This window comes from Carassius carassius, chromosome 15 (genome assembly GCF_963082965.1).
Source record: "Carassius carassius chromosome 15, fCarCar2.1, whole genome shotgun sequence".
NCBI classification, from domain to species: Eukaryota; Metazoa; Chordata; class Actinopteri; order Cypriniformes; family Cyprinidae; genus Carassius; species Carassius carassius.
The window spans coordinates 17,176,435-17,190,806 of record NC_081769.1 but is presented as its reverse complement, the minus strand read 5'-3'; the positions used below and the strand labels follow the sequence as shown (position 1 = coordinate 17,190,806).

The 14,372-nt window shown below is 37.8% G+C and overlaps 1 protein-coding gene across 5 annotated transcripts in view; it reads left to right on the top strand.

Moving 5' to 3' along the window:
- The first annotated feature begins 597 nt into the window (after nt 1-597).
- Nucleotides 598-14,372, top strand: part of grik5 (glutamate receptor, ionotropic, kainate 5) — a 68,003-nt gene continuing 54,228 nt past the window's right edge. For 2 of the 5 annotated variants that reach the window (XM_059567665.1, XM_059567661.1), the window contains exons 1-3: nt 598-925; nt 1,103-1,193; nt 5,069-6,201. The gene's annotated coding sequence lies outside the window, so the exon portion shown is untranslated. Of the gene's footprint in view, nt 926-1,102; nt 1,194-5,068; nt 6,202-6,475; nt 6,517-14,372 lie in introns of all 5 variants that reach the window. The other 3 variants (XM_059567662.1, XM_059567664.1, XM_059567663.1) reach the window with 3 other exon arrangements.

Sequence of the window (14,372 nt, the reverse complement as noted above, 5' to 3'; positions counted from 1 at the left end):
ACATGACACACATGCTTAGCAAATGATTAGAAGTTAATTGGTAGGATTAGGAATGTCAGTGTGCTTGTGGAATCTGACTGTCAGTGAATAAACGCGTTTTTTTTGTCTGTTTTTTTTTTCAGTTTTTCCTTTTGTCAAATAGGTAAAAAAAAACATATATATATATGTTTGTGTGTGTGTGTTAGTTTTACATGCATTTTAGTACACGTATAACCTGTTGGGTTTCTATCTCTTTGTTAGTTTGTTAACTTTATTCAAATGCTTCAAATAATCGGTACAAGTTTGAGTTGTAGTTTGTAGTTTGAGTTGACATTGTGACGTCTGTTACCTAGCCTGTGCTGCTGCGTCAAGGCATGTCAAGTGTTTTACCTTTGTGACTGTTTTCTATACTTATTTGAACACTTGTGTGAGAAGCTTGTGATCTCCCTGATGCTGGCTGATATTTGCCTTTGAAAGAGGAGAAGGAGAGAGAAGGAGAAAAGGGGTGCAGGAAGGAGCAGCGAGAGAAGGAGTGAGAGCTGATTGGATTGGAGGGAGAGCAGAGGAGGTAGGGGGATACAATGATAGAGAGAGAGAGAGAGAGAGAGAGAGAGAGAGAGTGCATATGATGAAGGGAGGGGGTTTGAAGACAGAGTGAATGCAGCTTGCACTGCTGTGCTTTGGAATTACAGCTATGAACATTGTTAGGTACTTGAAAAAGAAAGCAAAGCAAAGGAGAAAAAGGACTGTTGGTAGAAGAGAAACATTACAGAGCCTCTTGATGCTCGACGCTGAAGAGAGTGAGTGAGAAGACAGAAGGAAAAGAGGAGGTGCACCGGAGGAGCTTCACACGATCCTCTCATCTTCAGTTCCTGAGCAGATCGGCCTGTTGTCTCCCATCACTGGGGTCGTCGTTGGAACTGCGTCTCACCGTGTTTATCTCTGTGTACGTTTGTGTCAAAGCTTATAGAATTATGACCATTTCATTCACAGCTCATAAAGCACAACTACTGTTTTATGGTGGCCTGCTTTTGAAACACTGAGTGAAAGAGAATGCCATGCCGCTCGCTCACTGACTGACTGTGTGTGTGTGTGTTGCCGGTGTGTGATTGGTATTCTGTAGACAGTGTGCAGTGCTCCAAACAGGCTCTGCCCAGAATGGCTCCACAGAGCAGGGATTGTATTAACCTGAGGAGGACCACTCTCATACAGGGGTGAGTTTCCAACAGCCTCTCACGCTCTCTCTAGTCCTCTGGTTTTTCTCTAGATCTCTCTGAAGTCCTCTCTTGCTTCTTTCTGTCATAGATGTCCTCTGGCATCACTCTTGATGAATTTCTCATTTGCTGTTTCGTTAAATCTCAGTGCACCGTTCAGATTTTTTCCCCTCTTCCCCTTTTTCCTGAGCTCCCTATTTTTTATTCTTCCTCCATCCTCTAGTCTGAGTCAGAGAGAGCTGGCTGTCTTCGTCTACTTGCACATTTTAAAGAAATTTGTATTGGTTGCCCCTCTCCTCTCCTCTGCTATACTGATTCTTTCTTTATTTGTACACTGGGAATAATAATTTTCTTAATCAGTCGTTTGCCTGCGTTTCTAGGAAAAAGATCCAAACCAAGATGTTAAAATATTTTAATTGTTTCATTAAGTAATACAAAATCTGTTTTCAGAGAACATTTCTTGAAGTAGGTCTCTTTACCCCACTGGCATTTGGTTTTTCTTGTTTTAAACATACATTTCAATAAATGTTATAGATTTATACTTAAAACAACATCAAATAAATGCCAAAAAGAAAAATATTTTAAGCATAACTCATAAGTGTAATATGTTCTTAATGTTAGTTCTTGTATATTTAAGTAAATATCTAAAAATTCTTAAAACAAGATTAATTTTATTTTGGAAAATGTAAAAAGTAATTTTGTAAGATAACAGGGACTTGTTTGTACAGACTGAGTGTATATCTTTGATTGTTGAAGTTACCATTTTCCAGCAGATTTTTCTTGTTTTAAGCATAAACCTTTTTAAATTGTTACATTTGTTCTTTAAAACAAGGAATTTTTTGAAATGTGTGTGTTATTTATTTTCATTTAGTTAATTTAATTTAACACAAATTTTAATGTAAATCCATCATAGTTTGAGATTTATGCATAAAACACAGGGTCCATAAGAAAAATAAATGTTATTAAAATATAATTTTGTTTTATCATTTTTTTCAGTACATTTATCTCATTTAAAGCTGTTTAGATCCTTAAACAAGACCAACATATTGATTAAGAAGAAAATGATTTGTGCACATTTTCCACAGTTAGTTTATATTCAGGGTGACGGCAGAAATTTTTCCTGTTGCACACATTGGCACTGCTGCTGTTTGTGTGTGTGTGTGTGTGTGTGTGTGTGTTATATCTGTGTGGTGGAGACTGTTGCTCACTGTTAACAGCCAGATCCAGCTCACTCACTCAGATGTAGCTTCAGTCTTTTTTCACATTTTCTGCACTTTGTTTGTGTGTATGTGATGAGAACATGGCAGCTGTTGTCTTCTGCCTCAGATGTGGATTTCTCACATTTCATCAATCCAGATATCTGACCTTTTCTCTCTGTATCTTCCCACCTGATGCACACACAAACACACACACCAGATCTCACCTGCTCACTCTCACACAAGTGACACTGTGCTAACATGCTAAATTCTCCCATTGGTTTATTTGTGTGTTGATGGTTGTGTATTAATCAGTAGTGTTTTAGAATGCTTTAAAAGGTCACAGTTCAGGCCTGGTCATATTTTAGTGTTAATCTTCCCCCGCCTCTCCCCACCTTCTAGCCTTATAAACTATTTTACTGGGTTTACGAGTCAGTGGGCCTTCAGCCCTGTTTATATAGTTGTGTGAGCATGAAGAATGACATGTCTGTGTTGGTAGAAAGAGTAAGAGAGGAGGATGTCTGAATAGGAGGAAGGGATGGAATAGAGAAGAAAAGAGACTCTTGAGAGCGACATCTCTCATAAGCAAAAGAGACACCAATGTCAGGACTGTGATCCCCTCTCATTTCATACATTTTCCAGTTTTTAGTTGTTAATTTAAAAATACTTGGGTGTTCTGGATGGTTGCTAAGTGGTTGGTTTCTGGCCAGGTCAAAATAACCCAGCCATAAAGGTGCGATCACATTTACAGTTGTACAGTGCATTTTCAAGGGTGAAATCCAGTCAGTAGGAATCCACACAAAATTCATGGATTTGCCACATTGACCAGCCGAAAGCTGCTTGGTTTGAAAGTGACTTCTGTGTGAGCTGTGCTCTATACATCAATACACTATTGGTACTAGACAATGGGGCCTTTTACCCTTGAAATTTGCTAATAGGTATCACACAATATGTGGAATACAGGGCTTTTTTATTTATTTTAAAACCAAGAAATTGAGTCCTTGCAAATACTCAAGTACAGTTACTTGGTGTAACATATCATCTTTATCTAAAAGTAACAAGGCAGCATGCTTTGAGAGTACCACTGTTTTTGAGGTAAATGTTAATGTTTTACAGTATTTTCATGGGAGATACATACTGTTAAATTAAATAATTCTATTATTTGAATCCTTATGTTCGGTAAGATAGCATTTTTTTTCTTTGATCGTGCACTCTAAGGGTTAAATTGTAATGTGTTTCTGAGGGTGTGCTGCTCAAATATGAATTCTGCTTCTAGATCCACATAAATGACCTCCCCAGTAGTTATTCTCACATTCTGTCTCTACTCTTCTCTCGCTTACCTTCTGTTTCTGTCTGTCTATCCCTCTTTGTCTCTACACCTCTCCGAGACCTCTCCTGTCCTCTTTTTTTGTCTAACCGAGCATATCTTTTTAATGCAGTCCTTTTTTAAGGTCTCATTCTCACTCTGCCACCGTCCATGTCGCTTCCTCTCCCTTCCCTCATCACTCTTTTTTTGTCTCCATTCACCCCTCTCCTCCTCCTCCCCTTCATATCAGTCCTGCTGATGAGGGAGGCACCCTCCTAATCAAAGCATGACATGAAGAATTGTATGGAAATAAGAATCTGGATAGAACAGCTCCACGCCAGGGATCCACCTTTAATTACCTTCTCCTTTCTTATTAATAGAACAGTGCGTCTCACCAGAGAGTTTTACGCTCTGATGAGGCTGTTATTTCTCATGACCATCTACAATTAGTCAGTCTGGGAACCCTTGGCCAGGTCCAAACGAATCTGCTTCAAATCCCTTGACTATTGTGTGTTTGCTTGTTAAATATTCAGTCTAGTTTAAATATGCCAATACTTTCCATTTTATATAACAAATGTAATTTATTATTTATTATTATTAATTGTAATTTATTTTTTATTTATTATTCATGTATTCTTAAATGAAAAATGATATTCAATGAGAAAAAGAATAGGGAGAGAATTCAGTTTATCATGAAAAGTACAATAGATGTTAGAATAAGGACATATTTAAATGCTAACTTGCTAAAACAATGCCTGTTTGGATGTTGATTAATATATGCAATAGCCTTTGTGGCCTAAGTCGCATCAACAGCAAAAGAAAGATGTTTCTTTTTGTTTAAAGATTTATAAGTTATTACTTATTAAAGACCTTTTTTATTTGTAACAACGTGCAACAGTGAAGCAGGAACATCCATTAAGGAAGTAAATAGTGTTACACATGACTATTTGTCCCTGACATTCATAGTTAGACATTATTAGTAGCAGCTAATGTCAGTTCAGTCATGATAGAGTACTTCAGTGGTTTTATTGTATGATAATGAGGCTGTGTTTTGATTGGATATTGATTGCAATGTAATGATCTTGTCACGTTTGAGCACATCCATTCAATAACATTACATTAATTGCATTGACACAGTACTCTCACTGTTATACACTGTAATATAAATGCATGGTGTAACTGAATTACTATTGTGAATAAGTAACGTGAGTCTGGAAGTTCTATAATGACATTTTGGTTTTAGTTCAGAAAAATCAGTATGGTATATCAAAACTCCATCGTAGTAGAACAGTCATATCAGTATTGAAGGTTGCCGTCTGTACTACAGCATAATGAATAATTGATCATGCATATTTCTCACTGTTTTTCCTCAGGTCTTAAGAAATGCAAGGGCACGAGACTCAGATGAGGAAATTCTCAGTGCGGCGACAGATGTGACGCCCCTCCGGTTCTGTTTGCTTCCACGGACCTCGGTGCAGCCATAACTCGATCCGCCTCCATCCCAGAGGTGCCATTCCGAGGATAGAGGGAGTGTCTGTGCCAAAACTCATTCCTGAACTCCTGAAGGGAGGAGCCGTGGGAATTGGAGGAATAGCTGGATTGATGAGGGTGCTGGAGAACAGAGCGTGAGCCGCTCTTTCCACTTCTCCACCTGAGCGCTGGGCTCCTTAATCAGTTCATCCTCCCAGACACTTGAGCTACACTTATTCTGGAGGATTTTTGCTCTGAGACTTCAAATCTTCCGCTGTATGTTTTTAATCTATTCTAGTTTCTTTGCTCAAGTCAATGCTCCCCTTCATCATATGTGGCAGGTGGGCCTGAGAAACAATTCTCTGTGAAACTAAAAGCAATAACGTGTAAGGTAGAGTGAGGTTGTAGAGGAAAGCAGGGTGAAAGTGCTGACTGGGTTTGAGTGTTTTTGTGCGTCTATGCAAGGCCTTTGCAGCGATGGATGAGGGTTTGTGCCAAGGGCTGACAGGAAGAGGCAGCTAGACGCCAATGTATATCCAAAGCCTCCATGTGTGCGCAGGAGAGTGCATAAGTGTGCGAATGTGGGAGCATGTGATCGTCTCTTGGAGTGCAGAATTCTGAGAATTGGCCGTTATTGCAGCTCCCTCACATTTTTGTGTTAAAGCCTGGAGGGTCAACATTAACAGTGCGGGCACGAGAGAGAAAAATAAATAAGTAACAGTGACACTTCGGTTTTCTCTCACCACATTTTTGTTGCCCATTGGTGGGGTTATTTTTCCTCTGAGTGCTTGAGCTTTGTAAAAACAAAAATAAATGACTTTTGTCCCATCAAAGTGGATTATTATAAGAATCAGCTTGTGAAGGGCTCTCAGATGGATAATTTCTAGCTGGAATACCTTCTCCTTTGAGACTCCCCACACCACTCCCTTTCAACCTGTCATCCTAGCAGACGTGTTGTGATTCCCCGGAGGACTGCGTTCACTTGTCACCACAGAAATCCATGGCATTCTGTTCCTGACCAGGTCCGCTTCATTCTGTGAGTATTTTTATTCCTGTCCGTGTGTATGTGTGTGTGCATGAGTGAGCATTTGGAATGAATCTGTAACAGTTGTTTAGGCTTAAAAGGCTTTAAGCTTGTTGTTTGTTTTGCTGTTCATGTAACCTGGTACGCTTGAAGTGATGGTACATGTGTTTTTGCTTCGCAGACAATATGAGTTTTTTTATCGCTGTGATGCCCACCTTACTCTGTCACTGCCCATTAGATGAAGTTCAACTCATTTGTTTTGTTTTCTCTTGTGTAACCATCATAGTATGAGGACTGGGACGATCCGACTCCCTCCATCACCTGAAAGTGAGTAGGGATGTGCCCTTAAACAGCTCAGTGAACTATGAATAACATCACCACACACTCCCACCGCACGCACTTCCCACGGTGCTCTGCGGGCCTGAATATCCTCTCCTGAGTAAATGGAGTGCGTTTATGGGTTTTTGTAGGCAGGCATGTAATAGACCTATCTCAGCTTCTCATTCACATTTAGGATCCAGATTGGAATGTGAGAAAAGTCTAGCAGAATCTGAATTACTGGTCTGTCATTTGCTCAATGCTCACCCTCTTGCTGTTCCAAACTCCTTTGTTGCTAATTGATCAACCCAAAAGAAGTTTGATGTTAGGTGTGTCAGTCAATTGGAGTGCACAGAATGTGTATGAGATTTGAATTTGAGATTAAAATATTTGAAGTCAGTTTCTACCGCTCACCAAGGTTGCATTTATTTGATCAGGAGATAAATTCATATTGTGGAATATCATTACAATTTAAAATATTTTAAAATGTAATCTTTTCCTGTGATGGCAAAGCTGAATATTCAGCACCATTGCTCCAGTTTTCAGTGTCACGTGATCCTTCAGAAATTATTCTAATACGCTGATTTGGTTTCTACTAATGATCAGTGTTAAAAGCAGTTGGAATCTGATACATTTTTTATGCTTTTTTGATGAATAGAAAGTTTAAAAGAATAGCATCTTATTGAAATATATTTTGTAATAACAATGCTTTACTGGCTTTACTTTCGCTTCTATTAAACTTAATACGGTCTTGCTAAATAAAACCATACATTTCTTTAAAAACAGAAAGGAAAGAGGCAAATGGAAGTGAGGAAGGACCTTGAGGCAGAACTCATCAGTAGTTGTATTGCGCAATATGGTGGAACACTGCAGTCTATGGTTTAGATAAATTTTGTATTGTTTTTATGGTGCTTAAGCATTATTTTTGATTTCATGAAAGCTTCAGTCTATATTCACTGTAACTGTGTGAAAAAAGTGTGACAAGCACATATAGTGATCGAAATATTCTTGGAAAGTTCTTCTTTGTGTGTTCTGCAAAATATAACATCATATAAGTTTGGCATCACATGAAGGGTGAGTAAATAATGGCAGAACTTACATTTTTTGGGTGAACAATCCGTTTAATGTCATATTTGAAGCTGAAAACTAGAGTCATTATGTAATCTCCTCAGCGTGTGACTGCTCTTCACAGGTTTAGCAAATCCTTTCTGACATAATGGATGTGTCTCTGCTTTAATAGAATAGCATGTCCTTTTGTCCTGCTGTCTCTTTACCTGCTGTATTGTGTGAATAACAACATCTTTTGGACAATCCCTATCCAACTGATGTCCATCTTCGGTTGCTGGTGCAAATATGTGCATGTTTTCTAGCCTTTGGAATTTTTGATGCTTAATTAACATTACTGTCACCAATCCAGAGTCTGAATGCACACGCCAGCTGTCGCTTTGACATCAGCATGTACTGTTGCCATGGCAGTGGACTGTTGTTACTTCTGTCTGTGCTACAAATATTGGGAGAGGCACAGGTGTCCAAAAGCATTACGAGAGTTTGCACGGCACTAAAATGAAACGTTTAGCAATAAACCTTTGCAGATTTGTTAACATTAGGAAGCAGCTCCTTAATATCCTCATTAATATCCTGTAATAAAATGCCAGTTGTTATTAGTTAAGTCACATTACTTCACACATTCACACCATTATAAGATACTACAGGAAGATCATGCCGGTCTTATCAGCTTCTGTGCTGACAGAAGTGATGAATGGGAATGATATCGTAGCCTACTTGGAATAAACCGCAAAGCTAGTAGGATTTCACAGTCTCTCAAATATGAGGCCCTGCCTGGACTGATATGTATCTATGTAATTGTGCCAAAAAAGATTCTGCAAGAATATCCCTCAATATAAACCAGATTTATTTCTACCTTTTTGGAAAACCTCCTGAAAAGTAATATTCACTGAAATTGGAAAGGCTAAGCGTGGACATAAAACTGTGATTGTCGCACAGGAGGACATGAGAAGGGTTCAACAGTGGTGATGAAAAAGCAGCTTTGTTGTAATGTCAGAGAGATCTCTAGCAGAGCTGTTTCTGGCAGCAGCGAAGAGAGAATCTCTGGTTCTTCACTGAATGGAGCTTAGTGTGGTTTGTTCTTCAAGCCCTTGAAGGTTCGTTTGACTTATGTATTGTTTGGAAATGTGCACAGTTCACGAGCCCCCCGAATCGACAGCTGCTGAATGGCAAGAATGAAATGACATCACCGAAATGTCGACATCACAAATATGACATCAGTTCCAGTGCATTGGTCCACTGGCAGCAGGATCGATTATAGTGATCTTAAATGAGAGCTTGTGTATTTATGCATAAGTGTTTGGGTCCATGCGTGAACGAGAAAAAAAAAACTCCTGGCTCAGTGATTTTTAAGGACACTGGGGATGCAAAATGTGACCGGTATGGCTTGCAAATGGCATATTTACTAGTTTCTAGTGCATTATTGTGCTGTACCGAGCCGCAGTGTGCTGAGTAAAGCATAAAACAAATTCTTGGTTTGAGTGATGAGAATACCAAGAAGAACGCTAGAAATATATAAAAGGAATAATGCAGATAGGTGATGCACAGAATAAAAAGTGTATAAATTACATGGTTTCAGACCAACAATAGACTCAAAATCTAAGATAATGTTTGTATTGTTTTCCTGTATTTCGGTAAAACTCTTTAAATTACATTTTTGATTGTCTCTGGAGGTCTATGATCAGAGGTGGATAGTAACATTTACTTTGTTACATTTACTTGAGTAAATTATTTGGGGTAACTAATACTTTTTTGAGTATATTTAAAGATGGGTACTTTTACTCTTACTTGAGTAATTTTTTTGGAAAAAATCTGTACTTTTACTTCGTTACTGTGGGTGACGCTCCTCTTGTTACTTTATCTTAATGCAAATGCAATAAATGTTATAAATGCTTCAGTTTATTCCAAACGCGCCATCTACTTTTCTCCGGGCAATGAGCGATGCTCATTCGTGAATGATTCATTCTTTTGAGTCAACTCTGTTGAAAAGCTTGATCAAACCAGTTGGCAAACGAGTGAATTGGTTCATGAATCAGTTTGAATGATTCGTTCAGTTCCCTGCCGCACGCGCTGAGCCTCTGAAATGGTTCACTCAGAGTTGTAACGTTTAACATCAGCAGCGTTGAAAACGTGGCTATGGAAGTGCATTGAATTGAAAGCAAATATGCAAACGCTATTTGCTAGCGAGTAAGATCTTTATTAGATGAACACCGCGTGCTTTCTACTGTTCAACAGGTAGTAACTTGGGCTACATTCGATTACAGTATACCACTGACATTAGTTTGTTGTACGTGTGACTTATAACAGAAGGGAACCAAGTTGAATGCAGCTTCCAAAAGGCAAAAAATAGCAGATTAATATTTTATTAATATTAATACAATCACACCGGCATGAGAACGTTCAGTGAGTCATATCATCAGCTGCTAAATTCAGATCTGTGATCGCTTGCTGGCGCTGAGCCAGAGATAGATGCGTTTTTACAGCGCTGCTCATTATAACCAATCACACACGATTCTTTTGAGCTCATGAATGCAATGGCCAATCAGAGGCGTTCAGATGAGTCATCGCTAAAATGCCGGTGCTTCCTCCACTCGCTCACTGACTGGAGACCTCTTTCTGGCGAATTCTCTCGTCAGACACAACAAAGTGCAGATTTGTGTACGAATCGGTAAATAAGATATTGATTTCACAGTGTTAACAGTTTCAGTGATTTTAATGGGAGTTTTTGAGAGTGATTGAACTCTAGACTGTCAGTGAAAATGATTTTTGATAATGTAAATGTTATTTGCTCTCTTTATGAACAATGAAAAATTTGTAGCAGTTTTTATATCACATTGACTTTCAATGTTAAATTCATATTAATATAAAGTCAGTCGTATTAAAAATATGTTATGGCATGACACATGTTACTTAAGTAAACAGACAGATGTTCTGTAACTTAACGGTCATGTGAGGAGTTTTCTCTCTTCTCTGTGTCAGAGGTTATTTATACATATATAATACATACTTTAAAATATAATTTATTTTGTGATGCAAATCCGAATTTTCATCAGCTGTTACTCCAGTTTTCAGAGTTATGATCCTTCAAAATATAAATCTAATATATTGATTTATTTCCAGTGCTGGAAACAGTTTTGCTGCTTAATGTTTTTTTGGAACCTGTGACATTTTGTTTAGCATTGTAACTAGTAACTAACTACTTGAGTAGATTTTTTATCCGATACTTTTTTACTCTTACTCAAGTAACTATTCAGACTAGTACATTTACTTTTACTTGAGTACAGTTTTTGGGTACTCTACCCACCTCTGTCTATGATTCATAAGTGAAATGTCCAAGAATCTCTATGTTTGTGTTTGTGTGCATATCTACCGGCACTAAAGCATTGGTAGACTTTTATTAAGTCCCAACAAGTGATTGGTTGCTGAAAGCGGTCTGATCTGATTCAGAAAGTGCAATAAAAACTCAAGTTCTACTGAGCCATGTGCGCAAAAGCTTTCATTACAAGCCATTTCCTCCAACACTCGGCATCATTTAGCCATTTAGCTTCTAATATTTAAGTCTGAGTGTGCCACAGTCAAAAGTCAAGGGTGTACTTTAAATAAAAGAAAAAAGAAGCATACTTGGTTCCGTGTACTACCTTTTATAAGAATGAAAATAAATTGTTGATTTTTTATTTTATTTTAAATAAAGGTGAGAGCAAAAATTGGACTGCAACCTTTTCTGGAATGCATTTTTAGAAAGGAAAATGAAAATGATTGCTGGTGTTATTTCAGACCTTTTTGAAGCTTTCTTCATGACAGTAATGATACCCTTTTACCCCCTCAAAAAAACATAATGTTGAATAGAGAAAAAAACATTCCGAGTCATGGTAATGCTTTTGAAGTGCTTTTAGCTTAAGAGAAAATACATTGGTCACTCTCTGCTTTTCATTTCCATCGCTTTTTTTTCCTGTTTCACTCATTTAGAACTGGGCCAATCAGGTGGTGTCACAATTAAAATCAATCTTCCATTAAGGACAAGTAGCTTTGCCTGTCTGTGGCTCTTACCTTTAGGCCCTCATTTCAGTCCTGCTCTGAAAAAGATCCATCTTTATTAGTCCTTCACAGTGCAAAATCAATGGCAAACCTCTTTCATAAGCACACAGAGCGCAGGTGAAATCGGGTTCTCACATCTCTGCAGTTAGGCCTCAACCATCTCACCCTAAAGACAAGCTACTCAGAGAGATGATGCAGGAAATGGCTTGAAAAGCAAATGAATCATGGGGAAGTGGATCATACAGTAAGGCTTTGAGGAATTAGACAAATTGAAAGCTTTAATCTATCTATAATGCAAAATTCACTTTTACATGTTGATTGAACATAAATGTGTGTTGGCAGATTGTGTACACAACCATCCTTTAATGATAAAAATCCACCTGCTTTAATCCCCAGAAACTTATATTAGACTTAATATTATCAGACGTAATAGACTTACATTACATCTTGTTTAAAAAAGGACATAATAGGTGCCCTTTAAGGTGCACACATGTAAAGTTAATGTTATTTTTTACATGGTTATACCACATGACATTTTTAGAGTCATATAATTTAAACTTTGAAACCAAATTAAATATAGAATGGAAGCTAATTTCTACGAACTTGCAATATGTGTTTTAAATTTGTGTTTTTTTTTTAAAAATGTTCCTTATTGTGGTGGAGTATGTTTCTTGACCCTATACATTTGGTATAGCATGCGCAAGTCATCATTGCATGTGCCATTTGTGGAAAAGGCTATCCCATTTGAGTTAAGATGCTGCCATTGGAGGGAAATGCCTATGTAGGCAAGGCGAGTCTGATTTCACCAAGTACAACATGTTCCTGGATCAACATCCTTGTTGATCCTGGCACAACATTCCAATCAACCAATCAGAATTGAGATATAACTTTTCAGAAAATACCTGTTTTAGGCTTACAACCAGGGTTAGGTGCTGCTACACCCTTGTTAATCAACTATACTTTCCACTGATTTTAGGAATAAATTATGGGTAGGGTAGGTTTTTTTTTTTTTTTGACAATAATGTTGATCCAGGAACATGTCTTACTTGGCAAAATCACAGAAACCATGTCGGCAATGAGGAGACTCACTAGTTCAACAGTGAAATCTAATGGATAAATTACACAAGCTGACTTTCTTAGTTGGACAGAGTGTCTATGGTTGCTCAGCTAGCTCCTGTTTTTGACCCAAAGCAATATGTCTTATTGATTAACCATCAAGAGCAAAGCCTGAGACCTCACAGATGGAACAAACTCAACACTCCAGCACAACCTCCACTGTACTTTTTCCTCACTGGAAATTGGACACATTCACAATTTGGGGTGTCAGACTGAGGGAGCCTATTATTTTAGCCATCTATCTCAGTTGTATATAATCTTGATATGGCCTGTGCATGTGACGATTTTCACCTTGAACTTGTTTTAATGCTCTTGGGTAAACAGTGAAAGGCTAATGTAACTGTCTTGGCAGGTGATTTTGGGCCTGGTAGGGGCAGAATTAATTTGCAGGTTCTGTGAGCTTAGTCTCAGGCAGCTTCTGACTGGACAGTCCTTTGAAGTGCATTGCACTGGCGTCTAATAAATAAACATAAGCTGTGTTTGCTTTCAAGTAACGCAGCAGGAGAAATGGGCACATGCTCAGATGTTTGCTGCTGTCCCTGTGTTTGCTGATATATATTAAATTAGATACTATGTCCACAGGTCGCAGTTTGTTTTTGAAAGTAGTAGTAGTAGTTTACCCAAAAATGAAAAAGAAAATAATTTTCTGACCCTCATGTCGTTCTAAACAAATGACTCTCTTTGTTCTGTAGAAAGCAGTTTTTTTTTAGTGTAAGAACATTAAATGAAAACTGTCAAGCTCTAAAATCTCAAAAAGCAGCCAGAGAGTATCAAGTAAATAAATTGTATGCTGTTTTATAGCTTTCTGATGCCCTACAATCAAAATGTAAAACGTTATTCACCGAAAGTCTTGACCTATGTCCTAAATCTGTCTCAAGAGAGGGTATAAGAGAACAGTGATGGCCAGTTAATAAACAATCATTGAGTCTGATCTTTTTAATGAACCATTTGATCCAGTTCACAGGATCAATCTGTATTAATTGTTTACAAATCGGGTTCTTAAAGGATTAGTTCACTCCAGAATTAAAATGTACTCACCCCAATGTTCATGTCTTTCTTTCTCCAGTCGAAAAGAAATTAAGTTTGTTTGAGGAAAACATTACAGGATCTTTCTTTATACTTCAGCGGGGACCAATGGTTTCAAGGTCCAAATTGCAGTTTCAGTGCAGCTTCATATACTTTTGGTTGGTAAGGTTACATTTTTCCTAGAAGAACAAATCTTTTAGGTTAAGCTTCAAGCATTGAGGATACGAACAGTAATGGGCCATTTTAAACAATAAGCTGATACAAAGACATATAAATATGTGTAATTCAAAATACAACAACTTTTGAATGGTCCACCTTCTCTACAATTGTATACACTGGGTCGGTACTTCCACCTGTCACACGTGATCTTTCCAACAAGATTACGCAATGCTTGAAGTCATAGATGTGCATTGCAGAGCTATTGCAAGACAAGCATTTGTGGTTAAAAAGTATATTAATAAATAATATAAATTTTTATAAAAAATTTTATTTAATATATAATAAACATTTTTTTGAACATTGCCCATTGTTTAGCTGTAGAGCCCTTTGAAGCTGTATTGAAACAATTTAGACCTTCAACCCATTGGTGCCCATTGAAGTCCACTATATGGAGAAAAATCCTT